Source organism: Mandrillus leucophaeus, unplaced genomic scaffold, assembly GCF_000951045.1.
Source record: "Mandrillus leucophaeus isolate KB7577 unplaced genomic scaffold, Mleu.le_1.0 Scaffold96, whole genome shotgun sequence".
Classification (NCBI taxonomy): Eukaryota; Metazoa; Chordata; class Mammalia; order Primates; family Cercopithecidae; genus Mandrillus; species Mandrillus leucophaeus.
In genome coordinates, this window is record NW_012110474.1 from 2168003 (window position 1) to 2184974 (window position 16972).

The window sequence follows — 16972 nt, forward strand, 5'->3', positions numbered from 1 at the left end:
AAATCCACCCATTGTAAAGAGCAGCTTTCCAATTGGATGCACCCAAGATGATACAGTTGTTAAATCAAAGCCATAATTCTATCACAGTGATCCCGATTCTAAGACTGGTGCTCTTGCCTTTATACTTTTGGCTGAGTGACTTAACAGATATGATCATGGCCAATTCGATTTTTTTATCATAAAATTTTAAGTATTTCACATAAGGCATTGGCCCTTTATAGGTTACCGTAGTATGACATGTAATATAAGTTATATAAAATTATATCATTTTTGAGGGTATGAGTCATTTACGATAATACATTTCTTCACATTTATAGAAGTTTTCATGTGTGCAAATAGTTTATTTAAGACATCTTGATTTGAGTAAGCTCTACTATGCCAAGAAAGTTGAGTTTTCCTTGAAATGTCAATGCTGTAAAGTCTAAGGAAAATATTCCACAGCTCCATGGCAGCTGCTTTCAGGGAAAATTACAGTTAGTAGTTTATGGCTGCCGTAGCATCCCAGTTAATACCATAGCAATGAGGTTTAAATTCTGTCAGAAACAAAAAAGTCACTGTATTTGTATGCGCATTTCTACTTTGAAAGTTAAGGCTGAGTCAGAGATTTCAGCTAGCGAGACTCAGATTTCCTACCTTTCAAAAGTACTCTCCAGTGGGGTGAGGCGTGTATCACCTAACCTGCCCACAGGGGCACCTAACATAAATGTGCCAGGTAACAGGGGAGTAGGGGGGATACCTGTCACATGGAATCATTGGTAAGTTTCACACAGGGCCTTCCTGAATAGCCAAAGGGCTTTAGGGAGAAACCTGAAAAAATGAATTTCTAGTGTAAATAGCACAAAAAAAGAACTAAATTAATACACATTATCTTTGCAGTAGTTGACTTTTTCAGTACAGGCAATTACAGAGAAGGCTTACCCCATACTTTAGCCACACTGCTGTTTCTTCATGAGGACATCTGAGCTTCCCCAAGAGCGACCAAATGTCCACTTCTTCAGAGAAAGAAGTTCATAGTGCCACTGAGAAATTTAGCCTCTACGGACCTGTCAAACATATTCTGCGGAGGCTGTCAATTCTCGCCATCAGTTGGCAAAGCAGAAAAGCCAACAGCAATAGGGATTTAGAGTGCCATAGAATTCTAACTTCTCTTGAGGTCACTAAAGTTTTAGCCTCATTTATTTTTAGTTAGCTGTTAGTTTCTTTGGAAGATTGTATTTTGAAGGAGTAGAGAATACATTTTAATAAACACAGGGTAGTAGACTGGAGGACATATTTATGTGGAATGCCTCAGTGGAGTTTATTGTAAGAAATATAAAATTTAGAGCAAGAATGCAGACACCTTGAGAAGAAAAGTGGATAAGAGAAAACACAGCATAGGAAACATGTTTTAAATGATTCAACAACTTAAGCACAGTCTGAAAAACATTCAATAAGTGTATGGTTGTTCAGGGAGGATATTAAAAGACTGAAAGTGTTTATCTGTGACTGGACAATATCAGCATAACTATACTGACCACCCTGGAGGCAGAAATGTGTTCTGATTGGCGACTGTGAATATGATTTAACATGTGTGTGGATGACAGATGTGTTTAGATGAGTCTCATCAAGAGGGCAATGTTTTCACTAACGCACTGGATTTGTTCCAGCAACAATGCAGGCACACCCATGCATAAAAGGACAGAAGGCTTGGCTAGTGATGTAACTTCAAAACATAAGGAAAGTTTGGGTGACATCAGTTTCTGAAACTTCCAATTAGAAGTAATAAGTGCATCCTTTTGTGCTTTCTGTAATGCCATGTGTTGCGATGTGTTGTTGCTCAGTTAAGTTCGATAATACTTTTCCAAGAGTGATGCAGTGACTAGCTTCAGGAGAATTTTAATTCAAATGCAATGACCAATACTGTACAGTATCTCAAGAGATCAAATTCCATTTGGCAGATAGAATAAAAACATCTTGGTCTACTTTAAGACAAGAGTAACATTTTACTAAGTGGCAAAGACTGTAAATATTAATAGCATATTAATAATAACTGATAATATTTACAAAGGCAATTTTAAATGGATTCACCAAAAGATATTTAGGACTGAAGAACTTAATTCTACATTTGTATACATACTTAATTCCACGATACATGTATTAATAATCAAAAAATGTATTTAGCCGGGTCAGTTAGACAGCCAATATAATTTAAATTTTGCAGCCTTAGATCACTCTTAGAATATATGTTTATTATTTTATTATTAAAATAATCCCTATTCCTATTTCTATGTTATCAATAGGGGTCTTCTATAGCAGAATTCTAAGCAAATTCTGATGGTAGAGAGTTCTTTCTTTCTTTCTTTTTTTTTTTTTTTTTGAGATGGAGCTTATACCTTACACAGAAAAACAGGAAACAAATTCAAATTTAAGAAATAATATAATAATTTTTAAAAGTTCTGAGAACAATTTCTGCCTCTTGTTTAGCCTAAAGTATGTCAATTGGCAAGTGCTTTCTGGATTACCAATACACGTGAAAAAATGCTATTCAGCAAGATGCCGCTGTGAGTCACACCCTGGTCCTTGGCCACCCCTGTGCAGCCACAGGACCTTTATGGATCACTGGAGGGCTTCACTACACTTCTGGAGGAGACTGAGTTCTCTCCATGGAAACAGAGCAGCTGACTCAACCTCCTTGCTATGCATTTTTTTTGTCTTCCACCCTGCTCCCCCAACTATTTTTGTTTGTTTGTTTGGCTTGTTTCATACTGAGAAATCTTTTTCTATCTTTTGGTTACACTCTTTAAGTCCTGTTCGGAGAGTTAAATGCAAATACTAGACTCCTAAAAAGCCTATTTTCTAAAGTGAGTAAAAATTAGGGGCAAAAATGAACAATATGAAGTAACCTTTTCAGTGGGAACCTTGAAAGACATGTTGATATTTTAAAGAGCAAAGTTTGCCTTATGAAGCCCTGAATACCTAAAGAAAAAAAAATAAGAAGAAGAAGAAACAAGCTCTATGTCCTTTCCAAACCTTCACCTTCCCTTGACGAATAGACTCTTGCTGTTACCCTTCATATGAGTTTTCTAGGGCTGTCATAGGAAAATGCTACAGACTGGACGGTTTAAACAACAGCAGAATTTTCTCACAATTTTGGAGGCTGGGAGTCTGAGTTCAGGGGTTGGCAGGTTTTGTTTCTTCTGAGGCCTCTCTCCTCGGCTCCCAGGTGGTCGCCTTTTTGCTGTGTCCACACATGGTCATCCTCTTTGTTGCCTGTGTGCTACTCTCCTCTTTTTATAAGGTCACAGTAGTACTGAGTTAGAACCCACCCTAAAACCACATTTTAACGTAAGTACCTCTTTTAAGGTTCTATTTCCAAATGCAGTTGATGGCAACAGCTGCCGCCATCACTCCGGCTGCAGCAGGGAGGCAGGCTGGGGCTGCACACTCCATAAAGCCAGTGGGAGCCCCACTCCTTCTGAACTGGGGCAGAAGCTTCCTCAATTCACTGCCACTGCAGCTGCCCAAACCTCACACCTTGACAGCCGACCCAGGCCCCCTGCTCTACGGAACAGGCAGGAGCCCCACCCTCCTGCAATCTGTAGCAGGCAGAAGCCCCGCCCAGGAGGGCGGCGCTACATCAGCGCAAACTGTGACTGTGGATCCCAGCCTCCCTGTGCTCTTGGAAAGGGGAGGGAACAGGCAGGATCCGCCCTCCCTGGTGCAGTTGCAGCCACCCTACCGCTGCTGTGGACAAAAGCAGGAGCCCCACCTCTTCGGAGCTGTTGGGGCTGGAACTCCCTGGGTGCAGCTGCACCGGCCCTCCTAGGCGCCAGACCCATGCATCTCTGCAGCCTGCACCCTGGCGGCTGGGAAGGCCCCCATGTCTCTGCAGGCCCTAGGGTGTCTGATCCCGCTGCCTAGTTTCTCTCCTCTCCTGGCACCCACTGGGATCCCAAAGTCGGGTTGGGGCCCAGCCCTTGGGCCAGAAATGGCTGCTGGAGGCAGAAAGGTTCCTGTGCAGAAGGGGGTTGGTCCCTGGTAAGGCCACTCCTTCAGGAGCTGTCCCCTGCGGGTCTCCTCTGAGCTGTTAGAACACTCAATAAAGCTTCTCTACATCTTGCTCGCCTTCCACTTGTCTCCATACCTCATTCTTCCTGGATGCAGGACAAGAACTCCGGCAATGGCACCACATGCCACAGAGGTTTCTGGCCAGAAAAGTCACACCCTAAATATCCTGCAACACAGTCACATTCTAAAGTACTGGGGGCCAATACTTCAACATACGAATTTGGTGTGTGAGGAGGGGCACAATCCAGCTAATCATACTCACTAAAAATATCTTAATGTTTATTATCTTTGATGATAATTTTTTATAATTATGTCATGGTACATAATTGTTGCTGCTGTACTGTTTAAAATAAAGCATTGCAAATTTTTAAGACAAAATACCTTTTGTTTTGTTAGTGAACATTTTGTTAAAGAAACATTAGCGATGTCATTTTGTGTCTACATTATAATTTAGTTCAGATCCTTGGTCAATGTCCCTTTAAAAACATAGTATAAGTCTAAACTTTAAACCTTAAGAGATTACCTGTATTACGTATCTACTATTTTCAAACTGACTGACTTCTTTATTCTGTAGAATACCTTCCAAGATTTTTGTTGTTTATTTTGTACATGATATATGTAGTTACAATATTAAAGGATATAGAATTTTATAAGAAAGCATAAAAGGGAAAGAAAGGACATGGTAGTTTCTAAAGTGGGAGCAAGAGGAGAAAAAATGAAGAATATAGCCAGAAATGACAAAGAAGTCACTGTCAGATGGGGTACTAAATTGTCTAAAGCTTGTGGGAGGCAGTGGAATGGCAGGTATCAGGGTCAGAGGCCCACAGCCCTGTGTGACACACTGGCCATTGCTAACTTTAAATAGATTAATGATTCTGACCTTTCAACATAAGACAGCGAGCTTAATTTTTTAAAATCGATGGCAGGTTACATATTCATTTCATCTAAGGTGGTTTTCTGTTGGTGTGGCCATTTTTAAACACTGTAGTTCCATATTATTTTGCTCATGTCCATAGTACAGATATCCAAAAATTAAAAACATATCCAATCTTAACACTAAGTGTGTTTTTCTCTCTTTCTGTTCTAAGCAAAAATTAAGAAGATAGAAGTACTTTGATGGTGAATGTTGCCCAGGGCTTAGCCAGAAAAAACAAGTCTTGTGGCACTAGTTGGAGTTACAGCTAGAAGAATGGAATATGCAGGAGGTGAAAGGTATTTCCAGGGGACTGTTTATTAGCCTTGCCCTGATGAACATCTTTTTTGCATGGTATTCTAATGTTGCTGGTATCTAAAGGGTACGTGACCTTTATCTACATTGCTTTGGATTTTCAACATGTGTTATTTTCTTGCTAAGAATGCTAGGGTTAAAACAGAGAAAAAAAGCATGCCAAAGCACAAAAATTTGTTCACAAAGGCATCTATACCTCAACACATAAGTCTATCCATTCTATCCATAAATGCATCCATGAAGTTCATTTACGTGTATGTGGGCGGGCATTTTGTCTTAGCAATAGTATTTGCAATTAAAGACATAAAATCACAGAATTGCATGTCTTTCTCCTAATATAATTTTACAAATTTATTTTTAAAATGGCCCCTGTGTTTTCTGTAAGCTAAGGCGATCTTTGTGAGGTTGATGAATAGTCACCAAATGTATTCTTTGGCATCTGTTCCCAGAGTGTGCAAGTGCTTGTATAAGACATTGTATAAGACATTTAATTTTACCCACAAAACAATATATGTTACTTTAAAATTAATTGTGCGGGTGTCTTGATTACAGATAGCTCAAGTATAGCTTTCTTTTCCATTTTTATCTACATATTACCCCACCAAAGGAAATTACCTCTTGAGGTTTCAGAGGGATATCCATTTATTGCTAAGTTTTCTCTAGAGTTGTCTAATTCCATAGTGCCACCAATAGGTTTCTCATGGTACATTTACTGTACTGGTGGCGTTTACATTTGAGATGGGAAACCAGGGTGAATTTCTGATTATTTTCTACAGTGATTAAATCTATAGTGATTTAAATTTAAATCTTGTTGCTCTAAGCAAGACTGAACAAAGAAAAACAAAACAAAATTTATAATTGCTTATATATACTCCATTTTGCCGAAAGCACTATGAGTGACACAGAGCTATGTAACACAGGACCTCTGAACCCAAGGAAATTCCTCTTAGGCCTGTTGTTCTCAGGAATGTTCTTCCTGGAGACTGTTCAAGAATGCTTTTTTTTTTTTTTTTCTTTTTTGAGCTCCCAAGCTCTTAGCAGGAAGCTGGTTGGTGACTACATTTACTGAAAGGAGTACTATTCTCAACTCTCCTCGGTGTTCCCATCTTGGCCCATAAAGCAGGGAAGTGCATCATTTAGAAAAGGAAAGTGAGCATCCATGGCTTGTCTTAACTCTCTCTCCCAGAAAAAGCAGAGAAATATCTTACCTGACTCATGGGGCTAGGAGAAGCAAATGAGCCTGCTCTGCTCTACCCTGGGAGTTCTCTTTTTTCCTTTCAGCTCCACCCCAGGTGAGCCTTCACAAGACGCATCTGAAAGCCATCTCACTCTATCCAGCTACCAGGGTCTGCTGTGTGAGGCAGGTATTTTCTGAGTGTATGCGTGTGCTCTACAGACACAAATCCTTCCTCAAGTAGGTTAGCCCTCAATCTAGATGAGATGTGGAGGATAAGGTGGGTCACAGGACCATAAAAGGCAGATTGTATCTCCACATCTAAGCCAGATTCTCCAAGCCAGCCTTGTCAAGAATAAAGCCAATAAATCTGCTTACTGCCTTTAATTTTAAAATTTTGTTTGGAATTTAGAGGGTAGATATAGGTAATACGTGTGAGTCCTCAAATACTCATGCAACTAAACATCCAGCAATGGAAACTTAGAGTTCTCTACATAATCTACAACTTTTGACAAAGATACATCAACCTGGTAGTTTTTTTGTTAATAATAAATTTACACTGGCTTCTCAATGAAAAAAATATGTCAGAAAACCATGAATTGGTATTCTGAAACTGCTGAAAAATAAAATCACTAGGCAGGAACTCTGTCCTGTGAGAACATTCTTCCAAAACGAAGCTGTAGTTAAGGCATTTTTAAAACAAAAATAAATAAGTTCAGAAAAACTTTATCTCTGGCTCATTTTCACTAAAAGATATACCTCAGTCTAAAAAATAATAATAATGTCACAGGTAAATGTGAAGATAGAGGAAAGAAAAAAGAAAAAGTAAAAAGGTAAATATATGGGTAGACATAAATAAGTATTGACTATACAAGTATAAAACAATATTAACTACAAATATTTATTTTTAGATACATAACTTTCATAATAAGTTGACTCAGAGACAGAAGTTAGGATGTTTTAGCACATAGAAGTAATTTGATAATACTTTTGGAAAAGCAAGGGAAGAAATAAGGATTGGGAAAAGGGAGAAATTAAGCTAGGATCTAGGCCCTGCTACAGCCTTGGCAGATCTCAGGGAGAGCTTTGCAGCTAGCCTAATGCATATTGAAACAAGATGGCCAAGATTTTGTATTTTTGCATGGATCAGTCATTTGTTGTGAACAACCTTAGAAAGGACTAGAACCTTGGTGAGAGGAGCTCTTTCCAGCTGAATCAATTCCTAAAGTGGCTGACACATCTGAAGGCTGTGTGCTAACAGCACTCTCAGCGGCTGGGACAAATATCATTAAAGAAAAATCTGGGCAGCATGTTACAGTGTCCACCACCAGCAACCCATTCTGCCACTTGTACCTACTTCTTCACATATGTTCTGGAACAGCTCCACCAGTATATGGACATCAAAATGTAAAATGTAGACATGGTGGTACATGCCTGTAATTCCAGCTACTTGGGAGGTTGAGGTTGGAGGATGGCTTGAGCCCAGGAGGCAGAGGTTGCAGTGAGTTGAGATCTCACGCCTGAACTCCAGCCTCAGTGACAGACAGAGATCCTGCTTCAACTGTCAGGGCTCACCAAGTCATAAGGTCAAACAAATCTAGTAAACATAAAAGAGGTTAAATATGATAGACAAAGGGTAGTGAGGAAAAAAGAAATTATCCTCACTACCACAGCATATCAGGGCCATAGTTGAAATTCATTCTATCACTATCCATACTAGACCCCTCACCTTCAGCCAGAATGTCTTCTGGCCTCAGGAGTTTATCTGGTGGCATGAACCAGACTGTTAGCACTGACAGTTCTGTTCCCCTGTCTGGGAACTGGGATATCTAAACTAGCAATGCCAAGAGCTGTATGTACAAATTATCTCAGGTGGATCACTTTTGCTTCTAATTGTTGGTTCCCATTCCTATGTATTCTTGTTCGAAACACAATACCGTGGTCAAATTGCGTGTACAGTACCAAATCAAATTACATACTGTATCTTGGAGGTTGGGCTCATTCTCCTGAAATACTACCAACAAACTGGCACTTTAGCTACATCTTTAAGTAGTACAATATAATCAGCTTTCCAGCTACTGTCCAGTTGATCTCCAGAAGAGATGGTGCCATATCAGGGTCTAAGCACTGCACAACACTGAGGGTGCCTCTTTCCACTTTGCATCTCAGGTGCTTCTCATTTCACCTGAATCTCAATCTTACTCAAGAATCTAAATGTATTCTGACTTCAAACTTTCTCTTTTCCCACAAAGCAGATAATCAGATGAATTAACCAAAGCTCTGATAGAATTCAGCTGTGAATCCGTCTGGTCCTGGACTTTTTTTGGTTAGTAGGCTATTAATTATTGCCTCAATTTCAGACCCTGCTATTGGTCTATTCAGGGATTCAACTTCTTCCTGGTTTAGTCTTGGGAGAGTGTAAGTGTCCAGGAAATTATCCATTTCTTCTAGGTTTTCTAGTTTATTTGCGTAGAGGTGTTTATAGTATTCTCTGGTGGTAGTTTGTATTTCTGTGGGGTCGGTGGTGATATCCCCTTTCCCTTTTTTTATTGCGTCTATTGATTCTTCTTTCTTTTCTTCTTTATTAGTCTTGCTAGTGGTCTATCAATTTTGTTGATCTTTTCAAAAAACCAGCTCCTGGATTCATTGATTTTTTGGAGGGTTTTTTTGTGTCTCTATCTCCTTCACTTCTGCTCTGGTCTTAGTTATTTCTTGTCTTCTGCTAGCTTTTGAATTTGTTTGCTCTTGCTTCTCTAGTTCTTTTCCTTGTGATGTTAGGGTGTCAATTTTAGTTCTCTCCCACTTTCTGATGTGGGCATTTAGTGCTATAAATTTCCCTCTTAACACTACTTTAGCTGTGTCCCAGAGATTGTGGTACATTGTCTCTTTGTTCTCATTGAATTCAAATAACTTATTTCTTTCTGCTTTAATTTCGTTATTTACCTAGTAGTCATTCAGGAGCAGGTTTTTCAGTTTCCATGTAGTTGTGCAGTTTTGAGCGAGTTTCTTAATCCTTAGTTCTAATTTGATTTCACCGAGGTCTGAAAGACCGTTTGTTATGCTTTCTGTTCTTTTGCATTTGCTGAGGAGTGTTTACTTTCAATTATGTGGTCGATTTTAGAATAAGTGCTAATGTGGTGCTGAGAAGAATGTATGTTCTGTGGCTTTGGGGTGGAGAGTTCTGTAGATGTCTATTAGGTCTGCTTGTGCAGAGCTGAATTAAAGTCCTGAATATCCTCGTTAATTTTCTGTCTCATTGATCTATCTAATAGTGACAGTGGGGTGTTAAAGTCTCCCACTATTATTGTGTAGGAGTCTAAGTCTCTTTGTATGTCTCTGAGAACTGTTTTATGAATCAGTGTGCTCCTGTATTGAGTGCATATATATTTAGGATAGTTAGCTCTTCTTGTTTCATTGATCCCTATATCATTATGAAATGCCCTTCTTTATCTTTTTTGATCTTGGTTTAAAGTCTGTTTTATCAGAGACTAGGATTTCAAGCTCTGCTTTTTTGCTTTCCATTTGCTTGGTAAATCTTTCTCTATCCCTTTATTTTGAGCCTATGTGCATCTTTGCACATGAGATGTGTCTCCTGAATACAGCACACTGATGAGTCTTGACTCTTTATCCAATTTGCTAGTCTCTGTCTTTTAATTGAGGCATTCAAAAAATATTTTTATAGGACAAAACATACATCAGATAACTTGCTTCTGTTTTTAGAACATTTGACTAGTTTATCGAATTGAAGTGCTGCACTTTCAGATTCTTTTCGATTTTTTCCACTTCAAAATAGCTATAATATTCTCTAAATAAAAAGATAAGTTTTATTAAATGATTCAGCCCACAAATTAAGATATTCCAAGCAATTACAGATTTCCAAATAAATCTTCTGAAGAGCTCTGGTTGTTTAATTTGTTTGGCTCTCTCTCCTGCTTTTTTTTTTCCCCCCCTAGATGTTATATTTGAAAATGTTACTTAAAATTTCAAAAGCTAAAGAGTTTTGGTACCCCATTTATCAAATACTTTGATTAAAAATTCTCAATTTACCTTGGAAAAAAGCAACAAAAATCTTGAATGTTATTGCAGGATACTTAGATTGATTTATAAAGTAGTTCTTCAAAGGCTCAAACATTTCTAAAATTCAAATGCTGATGGGTAACAAAGACAAAAATCACACACTGCTGTGTTAAAGTTTTTGTTGTTGAGTCAAACATTTTAATTTTCAGAATGCATGGTTTAGTTACTCTATATTTTAAAATATTTGTATATTTGTACAATGCCATCTCCCATTTATTTTGTTAAAATATTACAACTTACTTAGATGCAATTAATACATGGCAATTATGTATGCACCATAACCAAATATTATTTTACCCCATAAGTTTCCTAATTTAGTAATTTATTATCATACTTTACCAAAATTTGCATTTGTACTATTATGATGAAGCTAATAAATTTAAGTTCAATGTTGAACTTTTTGCTGGCTTTGAAAATTTAATTCATATCAACTATTTTATCACCAGTAGAATGAACTTCCCAAACTTCCCTTTAATTATAAAAATTTGATGAAAAATATAAAATTATTATTAAATTAATTTAGTCAACTTTTTATTTGAAACTTCTGATGGTATCGATAGAAACCTGTTATTCAACTGCTTACAAATTTATTTATCTGATAAAAAAGTCAGCGTGATGACATTATGGCTTTACTTTTTTATGACTCCAAGAAAATTTAGATTCAAATGTAAATATAAATTCAAAAGTAAAATTCATTTAGAACATTTATTTAATGCAGTCATTGTCTTCAGTTGCATTTACTTAAAAAAACTATTAACTTTTAAAAAAGACGTTGATACTTCATTAATTTGTGTCTTTAGTCGGATGGTCAATAATATCATTATCACCTCCATGGAGCACTGTGTGATAAAATATAATTTGTGGAAATTTGAGATCTTATATACTTTCTTGGGAAATATTAGATTTAATATTTAATTTTTCACTAAAATGCATTATTTTTTATTCCCTGGTGCCAGAAAGTGTATTGCAAAATAAAAAGAAAAATGTCCTACAAACAACTAAATAGAAAAAGAAATAAATGGCTGTAGGCTTGCATTACATAATAAGTTACAAAACCATGCCACCAAGAGCCTTCAGGTGATTGTAATCTCTGCAACCAAACTCCAAAGGCACTCTGTTTTTACCAATATTTCACCAGTATCTAACCTGTAATTCCCCACGTTTCCCACCAGTTCCAGTAGTTTACAGCATCATAGCTTCACACAGTTACCCGATAGGCTATGGGGTGGGTCATGGCACCACTGGCTAGTAAATTAATGACTATCAAAAGCAGTAATGCCTCATACTTGTATTACTAGCAACTTACTCAATGATAGTTACCTGTTCCTAGCTCTTTCGTGTTTACTTGGTTTTATTAACAAGTAGTTGTATACAAAACTTGGAAGAGAGGCACTACCTTTTATCCAGAAAGGGGCAAGAAAAAAAGAGATTATCACTGGTCATCTTTTAAATTTAACCAGGTGTTACATTGAGAACTCTGTTCCTTGCACATGGTCCTCACTGCTAGGTGAGATCATAGCAGGTACTGGGGATACAAAGTGGAGGAATAATGAATATACCCTGGATTGTTTTAGTGTACATCATAATAATACTTCGTTAAATATGAATATTTTATATAAAGTGTTAGATGCTAGAACTGCCAGGCACACAGTAAGTGCCATATAAATGTTAGCTGTCATTGTTATTACTGCAATATACATCACAAAATAAGAGTAATAGTCTTTCTAGCCTACTCTTATTTGAATTTTTTGTTTAATTTATTTTTCTCTATAAATGGTGTGGAGATTATCAAGTCATCATAAGTTAATGCATCTGTGTATTTAGTAGGATATGTAAAAGAAAAATTTAGAAAGAAGACAAGAAAAAGAAGACTTTCTTAGCTTAATGAGACTTAAAAAACCAAAACATTCTCTTGTCCCAGCAGGACTTGCCTATACTCTCACATTACACTGTGATGTTTGCCTTAGAATTTGATTGCACAAACAAGTTGCATTTGTAGAGGTGAGAATGAAAAGAAGATTATTCTCCAAACTTGGATTGGGAAGAGGGTAGTTTATTTCTGAGCAGTAAGAATATAATCAATACCAAAAAAGTAATTTCATGTAGATATAAAAACTAACACAACCTCCTTGGAGATCTATTATTTTTATCATCTTAACTGTGATCCCTTGCATTCCTTCTCTGAGAATGAATCTATAATTATTGAAAGAAACAAATGAATTGTTACAACGCAAGTGAAAGAGCCACCTGAACTTCACACTCCCTACAGAAGGCAGATGACAAAATGATGTAACAAATGAAAGAAGTGAGGATAAAGCTTTAATTTTCCTAAAAAATGCATTTTTTTACTTCACTGCTACCAGAAAATGTATTGCAAAATAAATAATGTCCTAAAAACAACTAAACAGAAAAAGAAATACGTAGCGGTAGGTTTATATCACATAATAGATACCAAAACTATTCCACCAAGAGCCCTCAGGTGATTATATTCTCCACAACTAAATTCCAGAGGCAGTGTTAGGCATGATAAAGCTTTCAGTCCATATAATACACAATATACAGCCACTTTCCAAATTACTCTACTGTAGTTTATCCATCAGCTAAATAAAAGCAACAAGGTTTATATGATCATGTAATCTTCCGAGGAGAAATATAATACAGCAAATAACCTACATTATTTACCTTGAACTTTCATTGACTAAAGGAATGCATAACTATGTAATAAATAAATATGTATGAAAAATAGATGTTTACATTTATGATCTACATAATAAATAAAACTAGCACATTCTATCCTTCTGCATCTCCAATTTTGTTAAATGTGAATGAACAAAAACCAAATAATATCTGTCATCTTTTCTACTAAGAAAGAACACAATGGACTCTAGAAACATTACAAAATTGGCATCGGAGGTAGGAGGCCGGTGGAATTCTACTCTGGACTAGACTGACGACTGGCTGAAACTGAAAAGAGGCACTAAAAGCACCCCTCCATAAGATACCCACCAGTGTTATGACAGTTTACCATTGCCATGACAACACCCAGAAGTTACCGCCCACTTTCTAGCTATTTCTGAATAACCCGCCCCTTAATTAGCATGTCATTAAAAGTGGGTGTAAATACAACTGCAAATCTTCCCCTAGGCTGCTACTCTGGGCATACTGCCTATGGGGTAGCTCTGCTCTGCAGCAGCAGTCACAGAGCTGTAAACATTGCCACTGCTTCAGTAAAGCTGTTTTCTTCTACCACCAGCTTGCTCTTTAATTTCTTCCCAAGTGAAGCCAAGAACCTGTGCTGCATCAAACAGATTAAATATTTAAGTTTTATCGTTATTACTATTTCATGAATTAGCTCAGTCATTAATTGGGTAAAGTAGTCTCCATGTACATGAAGTCTAGGATATCACACATGAATTGCTGACACAGAACTTGATAGACCTTTTGTCATCCTTATCTCATTCTGGAAGCTATTCTGGAAACATAAGGGATAAAGGAGCACCTTCCTTAAAGCAACATGAGTGACTTATGGCCCCTAAAAAATTGTGAACATGACAAAGCATATCTTATACGCATCCTTCTTCACCTACCCCAAGGTCTTGTGGCCACCCAGAAGCCTCAGGCCCTTTCCGGGTCCCTTTACATCCTTTCTTCCCAGAAAGACCCTTTCAGAGTTCAAGCAATGCCCAAGCCTTCTCTAATTTGGGGTATATAATAAAGTAAATAAATAAGTGACAACATAAGGTTATTTTAAACATTGATTTGGGTGTTATAAGTTAATAGTTTAAAGGCAACAACCCGCAGCTGAATTAAAGGCCCTTCTGGTTATTCCAGTGAGGCTGTCCCCAGTTAAGCAGCAATCTCCCAATAAAGTCAAACTTTCCCTTGTCTCAGAGGAATTTCAACCTACTAGAGCTTAGAACCTTAGACTGAAGTAAAGAAGATTTATCCAATTAGAATTTAAACCAACAGCCAGAGGGGAGAGAGAGAAGAATTACGACCTTGTTGAAATGTTACCACACAGGCAGCTACTTATCTAACTTCTGATTAAATACAGAGCTAAATGAAATCCCTTCACTTTTTTGTAATAAACGAAACTGCAAGTTTAAAAAGGATTATGAGTGGGATTCTATTCTTAGGTATAATGAACCATTCTTTCACTCACTCTTTAAAAAATTATTTAACAATTTTAATAATATTTCCAGTCCCAGTTTAGGGAAATAAACCAAGAAAACAGATTCTGCCCTTGGCCTTGTGGAGTTTATAGTTCAAATGGTAAGAGGCAGACATTAATTAAGTGATCACACCACTATTACATGACAGTACAATTTTGATAAGTGCCATGAAGGAAAAGTGCAGGCATTACAGTGGAATACAGTAAAAGAATTTGACATTGTCAAAAAGATCAGGAAGAACTTTGAGTAAATGATAATTAGATGAAGAAGGAATAGTAATAATCTAGAGAAAAATGGTAGGAGAATGTATTCTAGGCAGCAGCCCTGTGGTAGGAGCAACTGCAAAGGCCTTGTGATAGGAGCAACTGCATAATGTACACAAAAATAAAGGTAGTATGGAATGGTGGGAACATAGATATTAAGAAGCCTCATGAGATCAAGAGTTGGAAATATAGGTAAGGCCCTACGGCAGAACTTTTTGCTAAGATTGTTTTCTTTAATTATAGAAGGCAATGGATAGTCTGAAATATTTAAACTGGGTGTGGTTGTCTATTCAAAGTTGCATTTCAAAAATATCACTCTGGCTGCAGTAATATTTCTATCCTCTATTTAAAACAACCACTGATGACCTTTTTGGAAAAAATAAGATCATTGTAGACATAGAGACCTACAAACTTTGTAAGAAAATATCTTCAGAAAAGGTTTAACTTCACGTGTTCTATTTGTGTTTTATCTGTTGGACTCAGGAGTTCTTAGGAATATATTAATCAAATCATCCCTGGCAAGTATTTGAATATTTGATATGACACCCCTGATGAACTGTCTTAGAACCTATGTGGCTCTTCCAAGAGCAAGAGACTTAGAAAATCAACAAGTAGCTTAATAGTTTATCTTTGGACAGATCTCACCATGAGAAATATCTTCTTCAATATTAATCTCATGTCATTTTTACCTATTAGTCCCTATTATATTATAATCAACTCATAATGATCGAAAAGTTGGCTAGGGGCAACATTACAAGCAGGCCATGATGGAATTTTGCTCAGGGTATCATCAAGACCACTGGAGAAGAAGAAACCAGGGCTCTAGGCATGGAGATCTCTGGGAGGTGGAGGCCTAGAACCACCAAGAAATGAATTACAGTAGTCTTCCATTATCTGTGGTTTCACTTTTTGTGATTTCAGTTACCCATGGACAATCATGATCCAAAACTATTAAATGGAAAAATCCAGAAATAACTCATCAGTTTTAAAATTCAAGCCATTCTGAGTAGCGTGATGAAGTGTCACACCATCCTGCTCTGTCCCTCTCCTTCCCACTAGGGACGTGACTCATCCCTTTGACTGGTGTATCCACACTGTAGATGCTGCCTGTTAGTTGGTAGGCATCTAAGTTATCTGATCCACTCTCTTGGTATCACAATCTTGTGCTCAAGCAGCCCTTATTTCATTCAATAATGGGCCCAAAGTACAAGAGTACTGATCCTGGCAATTTGGATGTGCTAAAGAGAAGCCATAAAGTGCCTCCCTTAAGTGAAAAGGTGAAAGCTCTCAACTTAATAAAGAAAAAAAAAATCATAAACTTACACTGTTAAGATCTACAGTAAGCATGAATCTTTTATCCATGAAATTGTGAAGAAGTACAAAGAAATTCATGCTAGCTTACCTCCTACCTCAAACTTCAAAAGTTATGGCCATAGGACGTGATCAATGCTTATGAAGGAAGAGGAATTAAACGTGGAAAACCTCAACAGAAATTAGTTCTGATTGATGGCCGTTGGGCTTGATATTATACTATATGAGATGTCTTGGACCATATGCCCCGGAACAAACAGGGAGCAGGGAATGAATACTGTACCTGATTGTAATGATTTATATACCACTAGTCTTTTATATTGTTCAAAAGTGTATAAATTGTGTCTTCAGCTCTTTCAGTATAAAAATAAAATATGTATTTTCTACAATTCTGACTTTTAGTGTTAGTATGGTATATTTTTCCATGTGTTCACTTTTAATCTATCTTCATTTTTATATTTAAAGCAGTTTCCTTGCAGACAACATGTAGCTGAGCTTCTTAAATTTGTATATTATTGTGATAAGAACACTTAATGTCAGAGTATCTGTCTTTTAATGGGAGTATTTGGATCACTCACATTTGAGGTGGTTAATAATATAGTTGGATTAATATCTACCGTATTCCCAGCTATTTTCTATCTGTTATCTCTGTTCTTTGTAACATTTTTGTCTTCCACTCTTTTTCTGCCTTCTCCGGTTT